We start from the raw sequence: 18,985 nt of genomic DNA, 5'->3' as shown, positions 1-18,985 counted from the left end.
GGTATAACGCTGTGTCAGTGTAGATTCATCAATTGTAACAAATGTCCCATTTTCGTAAGGGAAGTCAATAATGAGGAAGGCTATGTAGGTGTGGGGCAAGGGGGCAATGGGAAACCTCTGTGCCTTTACCTCAATCTTGCTGTGAACCTAAAACTGCTCTAAAAAAGTCTTAATAATAATCTGTTTTTAAAAAATTCATACTGTTGATCCACTTCTAGGACTCAATTGCAAGGAAATATTCACAAACATGGGCAAGATTTATGTAGAAAATTTTTTATTACAGTTATATGCAATCAATAAAAATTGAAAATAACTCAAATATTCAAGAGAAATTTTGACACAGTAATACAATGAAATATTGTGTAGCATTTAAAATAATGTTTTTAAGGAATCTTAATGGAGGGGGAAATTATCACAAGGTTATTTTAAATGAAAAGCAGGATACAGTTTTACATTTGGTCTTTGTTTTAGTCCACTTGGGCTGCTATAATGAATACCATAGACTGGGTGATATAAACAACAGAATTTTATTTCTCCCAGTTTCAGAGGCTGGGAAGTCCAAGACGAAGGCACCAGCAGATTCGGCGTCTAGTGAAGATTCACAAAAGGCAGTCCTCTCTCGGTGTCCTCATGTGGCAAAAGGGACAAGAAGGCTCCTTGGAGTCTGTTTTATAAGGGCACTACTCCTCTTCATGAGGACTTGACCCTCAGGACCTAATCGATCCCCAAAGGCTCCACCTCCAAATACCATCAATTAGAGATTAGATTTCAACATATGAATGGGGCAGGAAGGGGGGGAGGGGCGGGGACGACACAAACCTATAGAGCTCTTAACTTCATTTAAAGATAGAAAGAAAAAAGACTGGAAGGGAACAGGATTATTAATTATGGTTTTCTGTGGGTTGGCAGGATTATGGATGATTTTTATTCCTTTATGTTTCTATACTTTTCAAGTTTTCTAAAATAAACACTTTATGTCTTTTTAAAAACAGTGGAAATAGACAAAAATCAGTAAATGAGAGGTGGAAAAAATTATCAGTGATTCTGGACATGCCAGGAAGTTTTCTGTAATACCATTTGGGCCATACCCAGATGGCCTCATGCCTTCATCTAGCATGTCTTACATAACTGGAAGGGAACCCCCACTTTACCACTCAGCTGACTAGTCTTACACAAGCAGGTAACTTTTTCTTTGTGCTCTTATACTCTTAATTTATAAAACAGTGATGTAAAATCTCACAGGTTGACAGGTGGGTTAAATGAAATAATTCATTAAAAGCCCAGGCGTGTTTTCAGAGCTCAGTAAAAATGTGTTCCCCTTCCTTCTTCTAGAACTGGAGCCAAACACCTGCAGATCTGTAGGTGGACCAGACATTGATGCGAGTGGGATGAAGGAGGGACTCTGGCTGATGGGCAAGGAGCAGCTCTAAGCTACGACCCTGCTCTGTCAGCTCAGTTCCTCACATTAATGGCTGTGGAAATGAGAAGAACACGGATGAGGCGGATGATGACAAGGTTAGGAGATACCAGTAGGGACAAATAGAGGCCCTTCTCACTAAGTGGTCAGCCCTCTGCTGAGGTTGCTGGCTGGAGTCAATCTGCTTTTGGCCACCACACAATTACAGATGGATATCATACTGAGACCAATGATCCTTGAAGACAAAATAATCTCTAATGCTTCTTCCTGCTCTGATTATAATGCTATAATTATAATAAGCAAATGCTGGTCGAAATTTATTCAAATTCATCCTCTCTTCCATCTGAGTTCTTTTAGTGCTTGGCAGATTTCTTTCAAGTTCCATGAGCTGTAACAATCCAGGGGGTTTGTTTTGAAGTATGAGAGACCACTCAGAGAAGGGCAGTTCGAGCAAAGAGAGGAGAGGAGTATAACGTTCGGAACCCCTAAGACACAGACCTCTTGAAATTGCACCCTTCCTCCAGGCAGCGGTGCAGCAATTTCCATTTAGCAGGATTCCCTGAGGCAAGGAGCCTAGGGATAGTGATGGAATTTGCAACCCTTAAAATGCTACTCTGCGTATTGAGGTAGGGATTGGGGAGGGGAAGAAAGGGAAAGAGAGGCAGAGGAGGAGGGACGGTTTGGTTTTGGTTTTGGTTTGAGGCTGCAGAACAGACATTCTGGAGGGTACCATCCAGGAAAGCCACTTCCCTTAGATCTCTTGTGGCTCAACGGATACCCAGGAGAGAGTTGCGCACGTCATCACTTATCTGTTACCTTCTCTCCACTGCCTTTCCCAGCCACCACCGAGTCTCCCGCTCCTGGTTACCATGGCAACCGTGATGAGCCTGCAACCAGCTCTGCCGCACTGACTCCGGCAGCCCCGGCTGAGACTCAGCGGTGAGGACAGGCAGTGAGAAGCAGACACCCAGGATCTCCTTCCTTCCTCGCTGCCTCCACCTTGAACCTCCTGACCCTGACAGAGAATTGGAGGGAAGAGACTAGGGGTGAAAGGGGTGTACCTTGGAGCCTCCCGATGCTAACCTCCGGTGGGGTTCCAGTGGGGAGGTGGAGTGTGCAGCTCTTAAGATGCGCGCAGCCATAGCAGCAGCACCTGTACACTGAGGGAGCCTGACCCTGGAGAGCCAGCATTCATCACCTAGGAGGAGATGCCGTTTGAAGCCCTAATCGGTGAGTATCATCAAGTCTTCCTTTGGTGAACAAATCTCCTAAATGACAGGGTTATGTGCCTTGATTGATGCCTTTTTTAAAATCACATCTTCGAATTGCTTACGATTGGGAAGTATTTTTCTTTCTGATACCTTTGAATTTCTTGGAATTATTATTTCGTCTCCCTTTAAACGCACTGCTCCCACAACCAGTGGGAGTTAAATCCCAGTCTCCGTGCCTCCATTACCGCGCAACACCCGACGGATACCCTGTGCGGATGCGCTGTATCACAACATACACGCCCAACGCCTATTGGAGGAGCAGCAGGGCTCGGCGTCCCAGCCACGGCTATCCAATTTGCTTTATGTTCCTACCCGCAATCAAAGAAATAACGTCCCCAGGCAAACCAGTGGCATGCCAGATGGCAGAGGAATGCCAGAGGCCCTTGGCGAAGCCGCGTCCCTTTTGGTGAGCTCAAGGAAACGAGTCCCTGAGCTCAGGCAGAAGAAACAATTGTTTCACCAGGAGTGAATCTGCCTCGCTCCAGGAGAGGGCGCGAGCGCTTGCCCACACCGCCCGGAAAACAGCTCAAAACCCAGCACGCACACAAACAGCGCTTGTGCCAGGAGACTGCACTGCACGCAGCGCAGGTGCTTCTCATGGGGTCTTTAACAAAAGGAGGGTTACGTTCACTCCTTCCTTAAAGCAGAGGGAAGGGCCAAATGACTTCTAGAGGACTGCATCTTGTTTTAGAATATCAAATGCGTCTATGGCTGTGGGTACAGAGCCCCAAACAGCAGTTTCCAGGCTCTCGGCCTCACGTGTTGGGGGGGTACTAACTCGGGTAGTAGATGGCCATCAGCTGTGTCTAGTTGGCCATCAGCTGTAGCCAGTTAGCTAATTGGCCCCTGATATAGCTGCCGAAGCTGCGCTGGTTGGTGAGTCGAGAGTGAGTCAAGTGGAGTTGGCCGGTTGGCAGGCAGAAAAGCGGACAGCAGGTCGCACGTCGTGTGAATCCAGCCTCCAGTGAGACTATAGTGGTGTGACTCACCCACCTATGGCTCTGTCGGTGTTCCTTTTTGGGCTAGACACATCCTGCGTTCTTATGTGGGGAGCGGGAGCTGAGACCCTGCCTGACACCCCGCGTGACAATGGCAAAATACTTTCTGTGTCTAAAGTCAAACCCTCTGCCCCAGCCCCGACTCCGCCCCCCGCCGCAAAAAAAAGCTTTCTTATTGGTGTACTGTGATCAACTGTTTTGAGTTTTCATTTTTATAAAGATTCCTTTCAGAGGAGGGCCTACATCTGGTTAAAATGAAAGATGAATGGAAGCTGAACTGCTAAGGCCCCTGCAGTATTATTCATTGGTTCCCAACCCTGGCTGCCAGTTGGAACATCTGACGAGCTTTAAAAAATACTGATGTCTAGGTCCCATCCCCTGAGATTCTGACTTAATTGGTCTGGGATACAGACTAAATGCTGGGATTTTTTTAAAGCTCTCAGGTGGTTGTAATGATCTAAATTTGCAATCCACTGTTCTAATCAATCAGGATGACATTTTCCCCTGTGAACTTGGTAATAGTTTAGCCTCCCAAATAGGCAGCTGCCGTAGGGCAGGTGTGGGGACAGAGCCCCAGAGAGCAGTTTCCAGGCTCTCGGCCTCATGTGGAAAGGTGCTGGCTCGGGTAGTAGATGGCCGTCAGCAGTGGCTAGTTGGCCGTCAGCTGTAACCCTTGAGCCATTGGCCACTAATATAATTGTCGAGGCTATGCTAGCAGAAAATGGGGGCTAGCAAGAAGATGGTGGCTGAGCTAGCAAGAAGCAGATCGTGTGACTCCCTGCATGACAAATGGCACAGCGAGCAGGGTATGGTGCCGGCCAAAGCTCTCCGAAGTGCGGTGGAGCGGTTTGTGTGTATGAACACTCAGTCTCAGGAAGACCAGGAGGAGCAGCTGCTGGAGAGCTGAACCCCGTGGAGGGGTGGGAAGACGTGGACGGTTCCCCAACCAGCATAGGCCAGAGAAAGTGAAGGTCGTTGTGGCCCTGTGGGCTGGGAAGTGCTTGCTGAGGCAGCCCTGATGCAGGACTTGTAGTCCCAGGAGGGAACGCTTGCTGAGTCCTCCGTGGGAGACGAGGGTGAGGTCAAGGTCATCCCTCACCCCCAGGACAGCCCTGGCGAATGACTATGGACTATGGCGAATTGCCTTCCATCCCTAATTTAATGGACCGCTTGACTGTTTGTTTGGGAACTGTTGTTAGTGGAACTGGGGGATATTTGCTTTTGTGTCTTGACCGGCCACCATCGAGAATATGTAAGCACCTTGACTGAGTCGCTGTTGTTCCAGCACAGTTCCCTGAGAGGCACAGAGAAAGTGGCAGTGCCCTGAGAGCCCTGGCTGAGTCCAGGAAGTGTGGCTGTGCCCAGAGAGAGTGGCAGTGCCCTGAGAACCCTGGCTGTGTCCAGGAGGTCTGATTGTGCCCAGAGAGAGTGGCAGTGCCCTGCAAGCCCTGGCTGAGTCCAGGAAGTCTGGCTGTGCCCAGAGAGAGTGGCAGTGCCCTGAGAGCCCTGGCTGTGCCTGGAGAGATTGGTGGTATGCTAAGAAGCCCAGGAAGTCTGGCTGTGCCCAGAAGAATTCGTGGTGCCCTGTGAAACCCTGGCTGTGCCCAGAGAGCATGGCTGTTTCCAGGATATTGCATTCACCTCCAGGCTCCTCGCACAGGGCCCCTCGCGGAAGACACTTGTCGCAGAGATTGTGAGGCAAGACCCTGTAGGGGTGGAGTGTGGGGACAGAGCCTGTTATGTGGGAGACCCTGCTCGCTGCGCCATTTGTCGTGCAGGAGACCCTGCTCACTGCGCCATTTGTCGGGCGGGGCGGCCTGCGGGGTCTCTGCTCCTGCTCCCCACACAAGAACGCAGGATATGGTGAGGCCAAAAAGGGACACCCACGGAGCCATAGGTAGGGGAGTCATACCACTATGGTCTCACTGGAGGCTGGGTTCACTGGACATGCGACCTGCTGTCTGTTCTTCTGCCAACCAACCGATGATTCTCCTCCGCACTCCTCGGCTCTCCTCCGTAGCCGCAGCAGTTATATTAGTGGCCAATTGGCTAACTGGCCACAGCCGGCGGCCAACCAGCCCCAGCTGACGGCCATCCACTACCCGAGCCAGCACCTTTCCACATGAGGCCGAGAGCCTGTAAACTACTTTCTGGGGCTCTGTCCCCACAGAGCCCCAGAGAACAGTTTCCATGTTCTCGGCCTCATGTGGAAAGGTGCTGGCTCGGGTAGTGGATGGCCGTCAGCTGGGGCTGGTTGGCCGTCAGCTATAACCCTTGAGTCATTGGCTACTAATATAACTGCCGCAGCTACATTGGGGAGTCAAGTTGAGTCAAGTCGAGTCAAGGGGAGTCGAGGAGAGAGTCGGTCGGTTGGCAGAAAAGCAGACAGCAGGTCAGACATCATGTGAATCCAGCTGCCAGAGAGACCATAGTGATATGACTCCCCTACCTATGGCTCCGTGGGTGTTCCTTTTTGGCCTCTCCATATCCTGCGTTCTTGTGTGGGGAGCGGGAGCAGAGACCCCGCCTGACACCCTAGATGACAGCAGGTATACTACTGTCATGAACGCCTAGAAGCTGTAAGCGAAGAGAGCTGGCATGGATGGGGCTGCTCAGGGAGGCTCTGGATGAAGGTAATGTTTCAGATGAGGGAGAGAGCATCTCTCTCAGAATAGGTCCCCTAACTAAATGAAACGTTGATCTTTGTTCCAGGGCAAGGAGAAAGGAGGTGGACGCTTTTGGAAGTAGAGAGAAAGCCGTGGCCCCCTGTAGATTATGGACTTAATTTAATAAAGATTTTTAAAATTGCAAATGCATGATATCCTCTATTATGTTAGTTATAATAGAAATAGCTGAAATGTCCAACATTGGAGGAACATTTTAAAATTTTGTGGTTCATCAATACAGTGGAATATTTTACATTTATATCAAAAGTTTAAGTCCAGAGACATATAGAAGGAAACATGGGGAAAATTTATGATAAATGAACAATAGAATACAAAATAGCAAACACATCAAGTTTGTGACTTTAAGTAATCTGTGTGCATGTGGAAAACAAAATGCTCATATGCAAGTTGCTTGCTGTGCCAAACTGATGGATTATAGATTATTTTTAAGTTAAAAAATTTTTGCTGTTGTATATTACCTTTTCAATAACAAAGAACCCTCAAATAAAACCTTCAAGACTGGAAGAAATGAATGTGGGGAAGAAGAAAACAAATCCCGGAAATTATTATGTTACCTTGCAGACTATTGTTTTCTTGGCCCTAGAAACCAGAAAAGTCATGAGAGCCACAGTAACGTTGAATAACTTCAGGTATGCAAATTTTTGTTCCCTTTTAAGCTAATGTCAACTCTGGTAAATTTCTTGCTTGTGGCAGTTAGTTTGTGAATATCTGTTGACGGATTAAATATCTAGATCTTTTAGTTGTACTTTTCACAATCTCAATGGGAAAACCTGAATTTATCTCTGAAGGACCATCAGAAATCTTAGTACAAATAACAACTTCTCTTTAGCTATATGTTATAAGGGGGCCTTAATTTTTCCAGCATATGGAACATACTTTTGGGGATTTTTCCCCCCATTAAAAGAATTATAAGAACATTTTAAGCAGGTCACAGCTCTGAAGAGAAAGATAAAGTGTGTAATGGACAGAGCTCTGGGGAAACTTTCTTAGAAATTGGGCTAATGTGGATGTTTAAATGATGGAGCTGTTTTATGAAGTGGGAAAGACAGTAGAGAGAGGGGAAGAAGGTGGAAGAAGTAATGAAACCAGCAATTTGGAGGACCTGTTCTCTTTCTTCCAGATCAATTGGCCTAGTATATAATTCCTGGTTTGTCCTCGACCTCTAGTTTGCTATGTAACCTCGAGATAAACATTTAGTGTCTCTGTGCCTCGTTTCATCATCCTTGAGAGGAATGAGTACTCTTTCTCTCTTCCTACCTCAAAGGCGTGTTGGGTAGAAGATTTAGATTGCATGTATATTTATGAAGCCCTGGTCTCTTTTCCTACGGGTGTCTGCGTTTTCTGATAGGCCTTCCATAGACAGGACACCAGGACACAGGTGGTGGATAGAGATATGAGGGAAACCCTCATAAACAGAAATGTGTGCGTGTGTGTGTGTGTGTGTGTGTGTGAGAGAGAGAGACAGACACTCACACACAGATTGTACATTGTGTTTGGGTCAACTCAGAAGCACTAATCTTTAGACTAAAGAAAGCGTCAATTACTTTGTTGAATTTACTCTGCAGAGATAATTTCTATTTCTAGGGAAGGGATATTAATATGTGTTAAGCACATACTCCAGGCTAGGTGCCTTCATATGCATCACCTCCATCAACCCTCAACAACTGTATGAAATGAGCATTATTTTCCCCATATTTCTAATTTAAGGAGAGTTATGGGAATTCAGAGACATTAATGTGATCAGTGTTTTTATGCAGAAAGCGCGGAACTGGGGGGTTGAGCTCATTTTGTGCTCCTGACAAAAACGACACTCCTGTCCTGCCTCCATATCAGTTGATTTGGGTTCAAATTGTGACTGTGGCACTCCTTAGCTATGTGATCTGGGGCACGGTTTTTAACTTCTCTGAAGCTGAATTACCTTATATTAAAATAGGGATAATAATGACACAAAATGAGGTTATTCGGAGAGTTAAAACTTATACCTACTGGATTTTTTTTTGGCTACAAGTAATGAACCTAGACTCTTAGGGCTAACTGTGGGTGGAAGAACTTTCTTGGAATAATATGAATTAACTCATATAATGGAATGAAAAGTAAACAGCCAGATCTTGGGCAGGATGAGAAACAGGACAGCTAAGGGGATCTAGAGAGCAGAAATACAACTGGTTTCCTTCAGGGTGTTCATGACAGCATGAATCAGGTCCAGTGATTTTCAGTTCTTGTCTCTCTCTGCTTAACACTCAGCTTCCCAGAAAAGAAGCCCACCTGGCCTCAGCTGGGCAACGTGCTACCTATCCCTGGATGGAGCAGGACACCTGGTTGACCTGCCCACCAGGCCTGCATGCAGTGGGGGAAAGACAGTTCCCACAAAAGAAAAGACAGTTACCACAGGTGTTACCCAATGAGAGGACCTGGATGCTGGGCAGGCAAAAACCACAGATGTCTCCTGTGGAGCTAGTGCCCCAAGTGTCCCAGTCCTGGACCTGGTACAAAGGAGCAGCTCCATGAATGTTTGCTGTTTCTGGTGCTTTCACATCACCTCCTGCAAGACAGCAGTTCCAGACAGTAAATGATGGTGAAACAGTACATCGTGAAATCCTATCTCACAAGTAGATGAAATTCGAACAACACCCTGGGGTGCACTGACAAGGTGATCCTGTGGGAGGAGGCTAGCTGGGAATCTCTTGGCCACCCCTGGCCATACCTGTAGCCCTGAGAACTGAGGGCATCAACATGAGGAACCCACCAGTGACACACCAGTCTGGAAGCTTCAGCTTATAAGATGGAACTTCAGATGGCAGGCCATGGCCTAGTCCCTGCTGGGCATACAGCCCCCTCCCCTCCCCAAGTTTTTAATGAGGCTTCCCAGCTGGCAGGCAGGGAAATGGAGTCAGTAGTGGTGACAGTCAGCTATCTTCTGCCCATTCTCTCCTTAGGGCTTTCATTGTCAAGAATTGAAGATTTTCAGGAACTCAAAATAACTTCTCTTCTAGATAAGGTTAGGGACATCTGGCCCAGGGGGCCTAGACTATTTGAGAGGTTTTCTCTGCCCATGTGTTGTGAAAGCCCACGATTCTGCTGTGACATCTCTCTGGGCCACTCTGAGGCCAGTGCCACTCTCGGTGACATGTGTTGGCTGGTTTCCAAGCAGGAACAGGGCAAAACTCTGGCAACACTGAGGAGCTGTGAGCCTGGGGTGGCCAGAGCACCCCAAAGACCGTTAAACTGGACGAGATGGGGGTGCTCTTCTCATTCTCTTCTCTCTCTCTCTCTCTCTCTCTCTCTCTCTCTCTCTCTCTCTCGGCTCTCTCTCTCTCGCTCTCTTCTTTTGGGGCGATGGGGGACTGTTGTTTTAAAATTGTATTTATTTTTTCTCATTACAAAAGTATGTTCTACAGTCCATTCTTTCCCCAAATGAAAAAGCACAAATAAGCAAAAAGAAGATAATCTCAAACCCCCGCATCCCTCTCTTCACCTAGATGTTAACATGTTAATATTTATCCTTCCAAGTTCCCTTTCTTTCTGACCCTCCACTGACCACCCCGACCACCCCCTATGGCAGGAAAGTGCTCCTTAAAAGCTGGTAAAGGGCGCACCGCGCCGTGTGTGTGTGTGTGGGGGGGGGGGGGTTGGGACTCAGCTTATTTTCCCAATGTGGTAACTGGGATAAGGGAAAAAAGAGGCTCACTTCTTGGAATACCTTCTTTATCTCCCTCTTTTGAGGGACTACTCAAATAACCATTGTCCATGAAGCTTTCCTTGCTCTCTTAGATGGAAACCTTCCAGGTAGGTCTCACAAGACGGTACTTTCTGCCTGGCAAAGACGCGTTTCTATACATGTCACACTCTCCCTGTTCTATTGTCGGTCCTCGAGGTCAGACCCTATGTCTAATTGACCTTGGAATGCTCCCAGCATCCAGACAAGTACCTTGCCCTCATAGACACCCATGATGAATGAATGAGAAAGATTCAGAGGCTTAAATCAAACAGAAGTTCAATGATCTCAAATGCGAGCAGAGAGGATTTGGAATCCTGCATACGCACTTACGCCCTACGAGGCACCAGACAAGGGAAGATTTAACATCTTTTCCTTCCTTCCAAAAGGCTGATCCACTTGGATGCATTCTCTTCAATTTAAAAATGCCAATTTGTATGCCAGTGCTTTCAAGCTGTTACTTTCACTCTGAGGCTTTATCAGGGCATCATCTATCATTATCCCACTTCCTAAAGGTGCAGTATCATATGCGCTCTCTCCCTTGTCTCTTTCACAATTGAAAACAGCTGTGTAAAATAGGTCATTTTTTTTCAAATATAACCCAGTTGGGCTGAACTTGACCTTTGCCTCATGCAATACTGAAGTTGATGTTTTTATTTTTAGAGGAATGTGTGTGAGCAGCAGAGTGAGGTAGGATTGGAAAGACAGACAGCTTCTTTCCCTCCTCACTGCGAGAGGAACCAATCACAAGCATGATTTTCTTTCAGTTTCACAGAAGTGTAGCATTTAGTTCTGACAGTGGACATAGGAACCTAAGGCCTGTGTTCAAAGAAGCTAAGTCCTGCACAAAGAGAAATGTATGTATTTCTATATATGTTATACCTATATATGTGTACATATATTTATACATTTTGTTGTTTGGTAAATTTTCTTAGGTGTGGCTGCATATGAAGATATAAGTCCAGAAACACCCTGCTGGCAAAATTTGCTGTGTTCCCTGGAGTCTTTCAAAAACATGGTCTGAGTTGAATTAGGGAGGAGCCTTCTTGCAATTTCGTTAGGACTCTAGGGAAGCTCTAGTTTGATGATGATTACAATGTGATGATTCTAGATTTTATTTTGCAGTGACTTTGGTCACTGAGGTTTCTTCCACAGACTCCCATCTTAGTTTGGTTTGCTTGTACTTGAATAGAATTTCTGACTACTATAGAACGTACATACCAATGAGTTTGGGGAAACACCTCTCAATTCTTTTGCCGTTGTATTATAAAACTTGAGGCAGAAGTAGATTTACAATTTTGTCAAGTTGCATTTAAATTTCCTTGGTCCTGGCAGGGTAAAACTTGTCAATCAGGAATTAGTTAAAGAGATTTAATTAGTTAAAAGATTTCTGTGTATTTTGTTTTGTTTTTTACCTCACAAAGAGATGTTAGTCTAGGGATAAACCCTAGGACCTGGGATGTCTTCCAGCTCTGGGATATCCCAATCCATGAATCCCTTAGCTTTTCTCCAGGAGACTGGATTGCTCTCAAATCATCTTCACTGTAAGAACAAGGACATCAAGCTTTTCATATCTTCATGTCTTTAGCAGGTCCATATGACAATAGATGTAGCCCAGGAATCATATTTGTATGAAACCATCCTGTTCTTCCCTTTTGACTCTCTTATTCTATAGGTACATAGGACAGGCTCCTGAACCTGTCCGAGGCATCCTGTAGGCTATACATAGCTTGAGATTTCCCTGGAGGAACCTTAAAGCTGAACACCCCTGGGGGTCATGATGAACTGAACTAGTGGTAGTAATGGGTGTGATATTTGGAATTCTTGGAAGGGATGTACTGAGTTCCTATTAGACAACAGAACCCATCAATAGCCAGTGTTTCAGTCAGCATCTTTGCTTTGCTAGTGACAGAAAGATGACCAAAACTGGTTTAAGTTACAAAAAAAAGAGGGACTTTATTGTTTCATATAACTGGCTTCCCATGAGGCTTGATTCAGTGCTCACAGATGTGACTAGACCCAGCTTTCCCTCTCTCTCTTTCGCAACTTCACTCGTTCAGGTTGGCTTCTCTCTTAGGCAGGCTCTACCTCATGGCCCAATATGGCTGCCACCTGCATCCCACTTGCAGTCCAGAGAGGGGTTGTGATCGATCTTAATTAAGCCACACTGGGAATGGAGAAGGGGTAAATGCTTCGATGGGAAATTAGGCAGGCTACTGATGGCTGGAGAGGAGGAGGTGCCGTGGAAGCAACTACAAAGCAAGGATAAAGCCAAGGGACAAGGAAGCCAGGCAGGAGTTTGGAGTCATAAGAGTGGATAAGCCACTCAGTATGGAGGAGGCACTGCCAGCTTGGTCCATCTTAGACTTGTCTGCATCAGAGAATTGGGTATTGTTAAAGAAATGCAAACTGATTTTAATATTAGCCAATACTAAATATAACTCAGAAGACATATTCTTTTGTAGCTGAAAAACTTTCTAAATGTGGATTTGTTACCCATTTCAAAGTTATAATGTATAGCATATGTGTTGTTTCAGCCATTTGTTCCACTACCTTTTTTATTGGTTCGGGTGAAATGACACTGAATTTGTCTGGGCATTGATCATTTAAGCAGATTCTACTCTGATTTCTGTGTCTTTTTTTAGGGATTTTGGGGGAGAGTGGTTGAGTGGAGGAAAAGGGAAACACTCATTTTGTCATTTAATTCCAGGGAACTTAGAAGAAAAGATACATATTTATCACCTTGATAGGTAAAAATACACTATCATAATTTAAAAAACATGATGTTTTCCGTCTGTCAAATTGTCAAGGATTACAAAAGAAGAGAAATGCCCAGGATTGGTGAGGGTTCAGAGAGATAGCCCCATCATACATTGCTGGTGGGGATGTAACTGGTGTAAACTTCCTGAAAGACAATTTGGCAATATATATGAGACATTTAAAAATGTGCATGCCCAGGCCGGCTCGGTGGCTCAGGCAGTTAGAGCTCCATGCTCCTAACTCCGAAGCTGTTGGTTCGATTCCCACGTGGGCCAGTGGGCTCTCAACCACAAGGTTGCCAGTTCGATTCCTTGACTCCCCCAAGGGATGGTGGGCAGTGCCCCCTGCAACTAAGATTGAACACGGCACCTTGAACGGAGCTGCTGTTGAGCTCCCGGATGGCTCAGTTGGTTGGAGGGCATCCTCTCAACCACAAGGTTGCCAGTTAGACTCCCACGGGGGATGGTGGGCTGCACCCCCTGCAACTAGCAACACAACTGGACCTGGAGCTGAGCTGCGCCCTCCACAACTAAGACTGAAAGGACAACAACTTGACTTAGGGGAAAAAAAAAAAAAGTCCTGGAAGTGCACACTGTTCCCCAATAAAGTCCTGTTCCCCTCCCCCAATAAAAAAAAAATCTTTAAAAAAAAATGTGCATGCCCTTTGATCAAGCAAGTCTATTTCTAGAAATATTAGGAAATAATCATAAACATATACAGTATAAAGACTACATATATGGATAATATTTGAAGTTACATATAATAATGAAAAATTAGAAACAATCTTAATAACTAAAAATAGAATCTTGTTTAAATAACTTAAGGTATAGCCATATGATACAGTCATTTTAAATCATGATTTAGAATAATGTATATTGGCATGGGAAAATTCCTAGTCTATTGATAGTTAAAAAGTAGATTGCAAAGCAGTCTGATCAAATAGTGTTTAAAAGATAGATATGGAAAACAGATACAAACACAAAGAAAATACAGGAAACAATACATCAAAATAGTAACAGTGATATGCTGTTAAGGGTAATGAGTAATTTTTATTTTATTTTTTTGTACTTTATTAAAAAATTTTTTAACAATGAACATGTGTTATTTTCAAAATCAGAATTTTTTTTCCTTAAAAATAAGACAGAACACACCACAATTCTTTAATGGCCAAATTATGGCTTGGCATTATTCTCCTTACTGTTTGGTACATGTCCAGTTATTTCTGGGTACCCTCCTTCTCCCCAACTCTGCCCTCCCCCTGAACTCAGCCCAGTGCTCTTTGTCCTACTCTAGAGATGGGGCATTCCAACCTGAGCTTGTATGTAACTGGGGATGGAATCCTGTCCCACACTTTCTGGGGGGGCTCAGGTGGATCCATTCCTCACCAATTGGTCTGATGTTTGCCACCCTTATCCACTCAGTAGGTACAGGCTGTCTGTGTGACCCATCAGGATAACCCCACACAACCTGACAGTTCTTTGCTCATAGTTTGAATAAATGAATGTTTGAATGCATACATAAAACACTCAAATAAGCAGAGACATTTTAGAGCTCTCTGGGGATAAGGAGACAGGAGAGCTATGAGAGTGAAAATTAACTGGATTGCCTAGGGCAGGGCCAGGCAAAGAGCAACGCAGAAGTATTGGCTTCAGAATTACTGTGTTCAGACTTCTTAATCAATATTAAAAGCTTACTGGCTCCCACACTATGTGTATTGCTAGTGTGTCCACCCCTGTGAAGTTTTCAGCAGTTTAAAAAGAATGAAATCATTAGCCCAGCTTATATTTCAGGATTGTGTTTACAACTGTCAGTAGAGCAGGATATTTTACTAAAAAGTAAGTTGGAAACTTACCCAAACTGGTGGGAAGCGTTGCTGTACACAGAAATCCCTTCCTCCTGGGCATGGGGCTGATTCCGTCGTTAGGCATTCTAGGCAGTGGGCACAGTGTTTGTTGCTCTTTGCTAATGAATTTGCCAGATGTATCAAAGAGCTCATCTCACTGATGGAATACAAACAACAAACCAGAAAAAAGAAATATTACCCAGTGCGTCTCCTACAGCAGCCTTCCTTGACTAGTGTTCCGCCCACTGTAAGCACTTGTACCACACTCCCTGGATCCCATGGTGTGGGTTTTGCTATTTAGTATTTGTTCCCTTGTTGCTATAATCATTCTCTACTCATTACATGGAAAAGGCTGTGTTCACTCAGGGAGCAGGGATTTCAGTGGGAAAAATGCAGAACTTGGAAAACCAGACTTCATTCTTTACCAGCCTTGCTACCATAGCCAAACTAGTCAGCCTTTCTGGGCTGTAGCTTTCTTCCTTGCCTATAAACAAACTGCTCCTAATTCTCCTCACATGATTATTTTGAGGCTGAAATGATATTATGCATATAGAAATCAATGTAAAACACAATATAAGTGTATGACATTATTTCTTTGTATGGAATGCAGTAGGTTCCTGAGAAATAGCAGAGTATTGCATTGCAGGGTTATGAAGGTAGGCACAGTCAGACCTTCAATGCATGCACCTGGGCAAACCAGCTTCTGTAGGCCTCATTTTCTCTCCGTAAACAGGAAGAATAATAGCACTTCACGGAGTTGATGTGAAGGTGAAATGTAATGAAATAATACATGCAATGCACTTCCAAACAGTATCTAGCACATACTAAACATTTAATAAATGTAAGTTGCAAGTGAATGAGAGAAGTAAATATGTCAATAAAAATTGTATATTGGGGCAGAAAATTAGGGCTATGGGGGCACAGAGCGGAAACGGGAGCTGTGTAAACTAGTAGCTTCTGTTAATCTGGGAAGGCTTCATGGAGGAACTTGACTTTCTAGAACCTCTTTGAATAATAGTTAGAAGATGAGTTGTCTATCTGGAGAGTAGAGCTATTAGAAATTGTATCCAAACACCTGATACAATTTGGAAGCAGGTTGAACTGGTGTAGGGTGACCAGATGATGGAAGGTTGAAAAGTTCTGAAAAAAGAAGCTTGGTACTCAAAATATAGGCCTGACTGCCTGTATAAAGCTCTAAAATAGAGCAGACTAGGCTGCCAAGGGATGTTTCCAAAGTCTTAAATTTGACCAGTAGTGTCACTGAAAGCATAACTGGCCATGCATAGTTAAGTGGCATTGGATAGATTTCAGATAGTGACAGCACTTTAGCAACTCTAATGAGGACTGACCAGCAAGATTTGTTGTGAAGGTGGGGATCTGGAGAGTTCAACAGGCCAATGAATATTAGTTGAAGCTTTGTCTTATTATTATGTGTTGGAATAGAGGAGGAAAAAGAGGTGACTCTTGGAAGATAGAAATTATGAGATATTCGGGGGTGGGGAGGGGTGGGGGAGGCTCTCCACATATAAGAAGAAGAAGAAGAATGCTCTTTGAAGAGAGGAGGGACCCAGTAAGAATATTTGTCTTTACAAAAGGTGCAGTTGATACTGTCCATGTAAGTGATTTGGTGTCGGAAAGTCTAACCACTTTCAACAAAGTTCTTTAGGATGGTGAAGTGTGCCCCAAATTGAAGAATATATGTAAATATTGCTAATCTCATGCAAAGGATCATGGGATCACAAAGTAAGAGAAGGACCATCCGAGATCAATTCTTGTCCGACATCCTTATTGTATTGGATGAGGAAACTGAGGCTGAGGGATGGAGTAACCCATCCAAACTCATACACATATACCTGTTTCGATTCTCTCCATATTTTCTTTTACCTCTCCAATCCAAAAATTTGAGGATCCCCTAACCTCTGTTTCCTGTCTGGATAGGATCAGGAAGAAAATTCCAGTTTTGTTGTGTTGCGGCTACTGAGAGCAACAAATGAGTCCTCTTTAAGCGCATCTTCTCTCCCCCCTTCGGGCCGGCCGTGATATACCCATCGTGTTTTCCCATTGGCCATTTTGTGCGGCTCCTCGTCCCCTTCCAAGATTCCCAACCAATCAATTCCTCCCTCTCCCACCCCGTTGGGCTGTGAGGAATGTACCATGTGGATCATGCGGGTAGGTAGATAGGAGGAAGGGAGTGGCGAAGGCTCATTTCTTTACCTTTTACCTATAACCATAGGATTCTAGCACAGTCGGAGCCTGTAGGTAACCACAACGTCCCTGAGGTTGGGAGCCACGTGTCAGTCCCACAGGCGCAATTTGATCTGTCACCCCCGAAACTGGGATCCTGTGGTCGGGCCTCAAGGGCCGCAGCCCCCGCCCTCCCATGTGCCCGCCCAGCCGGCGGCGGCGGCGGCGGCGCCGCTGCTTCAGCTGCCGGCTGCTGTTACCCACACCCGACGCTGCGGCGGGCGCGCTGGGGCTGCGGGGTTGCAGGGCTGTGGACCCGGAGCAGGGCCTTGGCCAGGGCCGGCCAGGGGACGCCGGCGCCAGGGGACACACCAGCATGAGGCGGAGGTGAGCACCAGGCTTCGGGACCCGGACCGGCCCCAACCGCCCCGCGGGGCCGCGTCTCACCGCTCCCTGAGCTCGGGGTTTCCGCGGACGCCGGCGGCGGCTTGGAGCCGGTGACCGCTGCCACCCAACATGTGGCCGAAGCCCTCCGGCCCCGGCGGCCCGAAGGCGCAGGACCCGCCGTGGGACTGGCGCCTCCTTCTGGCGGCCCTTCCAGCCCTTTCCTCGGCGGGGCCCGGCCCTCCCGGCCCCTGCCCTTGACCTCCAGGAGTTGGATGCTGGATGCAGCGCGGCCGCGCGATCCCCCGAGTTCCGGGGGAGGCTTCGGAGCCTCGTGGGAGGGTGGCTCGGACTGGATGTCCTGCGGGGTATTTGGGGCGGGGTCCAGAGACCTGGGGGTGGGGTGAGTCCTGCCCGCCGCCCGGCCGTCGACCTTCCCTTGGAGCTGGGGACGGGATCCTCAGTCGCCCGCGGCCGGGCGAATCGCCGGCCTCCAAGGGTAGGTCCTGTCTTGTGAGCCGTGGTCTGGAGCCTGGCCTGGGCTGAGTGGGTTGTTGAGGTCTCCGTGGCAGGTGGCCAAGAGAGAACCTCGAGTGCTTTTTCCTTCCATTTTCTTGTGATAGTGGAGGACTGAGGGAGGTGATGGTAGCCACATGCGTCACTTATCCATGAGGCACCCCCTGCCCTAACTGCCTTACAAGGCGATAGCGCTATTGGAGTTCTGCGTGGCACGCTGGACATTCTTACTTTAAAAGTCACCTGGAGGAGCCCTGTACACGGATTAGAGGCTCACCTGGGTTAGTAGAAGCCAGACGTAGCCGCAGCTTTGCAGGTTCTGACATGGGTGGTAAGCTAGTCATCACAATTATGTGTTGAGCCCTTGGGGCAAGGCTTCTCTGTACCACGTACCATTAAGGGGCATGGGCTGGCCCTGTGTCTTGGCTGATTTTCTCCACAGTCATAATTCAGGGACCGTTTCCACGAATACAAAACACATTTATGTTCTTTTAATGTTGATGTTGAACGCAGTTGTTAATTATGGTTTATGAAGTGGGTTAATGCAGAGAAATGGAAGTGAATGGTGAAAAATGCCTTTTTTTAAGGCTTCCCACGTTTTTCTCATTTAGTGGGTTGTGGATGGAGAGAATGGCATGTAAGCATTAGAAGAACTTGGTCCCATTTGACAGTTTTCTACATAGACGAACACCTGGGATGACTGCTTGTACCCCAGGGGTGACAATGATTTGGGTTTTATAGTGAAGAAGACATCTTACTTCGAATTGCTGCTGCGGGCAGGAAGGCTTTGCCCGCTCCTTACCTGGCCACACAGGTGCCAGTTCACTGTTGTGGTTGCCTTCTGTGAGCGCATCTGTAAAGAGCCTTTAAGACGGTATTCTAAATGCCATATTTGAATGTCTGTCACATGTACTCGAGTCAGAAATCTGGCTCAGGTTGTTTCAGCCCTACACTGAGTTCTTCCTGCGCTCCAGGTTTTACATATTTTAAAATGTTTTTGTAGTCTGTTGAATAGCATGAGTTAATTCCAGAATTATAGGGAAAACATGGTTTATGTGTTCCTCTTGCAAAGAATAATCTTTAGGAACCTGAACCTGGTTTTTGTGTTCAGGAAGACTCCTTTTTGTGTTCACAGCACTAACCTTTGAAATGTCTAGGACTTGATTACCAGATTGTGATTTTCCCCCCACCTGGGATGGTGCCCATTCAG

The 18,985-nt window shown here is 46.1% G+C and overlaps 1 protein-coding gene across 24 annotated transcripts in view; it reads left to right on the top strand.

The window, feature by feature from the left end:
* Window positions 1-2,285: 2,285 nt before the first annotated feature.
* MICAL3 (microtubule associated monooxygenase, calponin and LIM domain containing 3) overlaps window positions 2,286-18,985 on the top strand; it is a 224,696-nt gene continuing 207,996 nt past the window's right edge. For 19 of the 24 annotated variants that reach the window (XM_074325111.2, XM_074325109.2, XM_074325103.2 and 16 more), the window contains exon 1: window positions 17,072-17,262. The gene's annotated coding sequence lies outside the window, so the exon portion shown is untranslated. Of the gene's footprint in view, window positions 2,648-17,071; window positions 17,263-17,738; window positions 17,759-18,985 lie in introns of those variants that run through there. The other 5 variants (XM_019757222.3, XM_088801932.1, XM_074325112.2 and 2 more) reach the window with 3 other exon arrangements.

This window comes from Rhinolophus sinicus, chromosome 1 (genome assembly GCF_057876585.1).
Source record: "Rhinolophus sinicus isolate RSI-liver-muscle chromosome 1, RSI-T2T, whole genome shotgun sequence".
Classification (NCBI taxonomy): Eukaryota; Metazoa; Chordata; class Mammalia; order Chiroptera; family Rhinolophidae; genus Rhinolophus; species Rhinolophus sinicus.
Note: the sequence above shows the minus strand (reverse complement) of the source record. Positions and strands in the feature narration are given on the sequence as shown.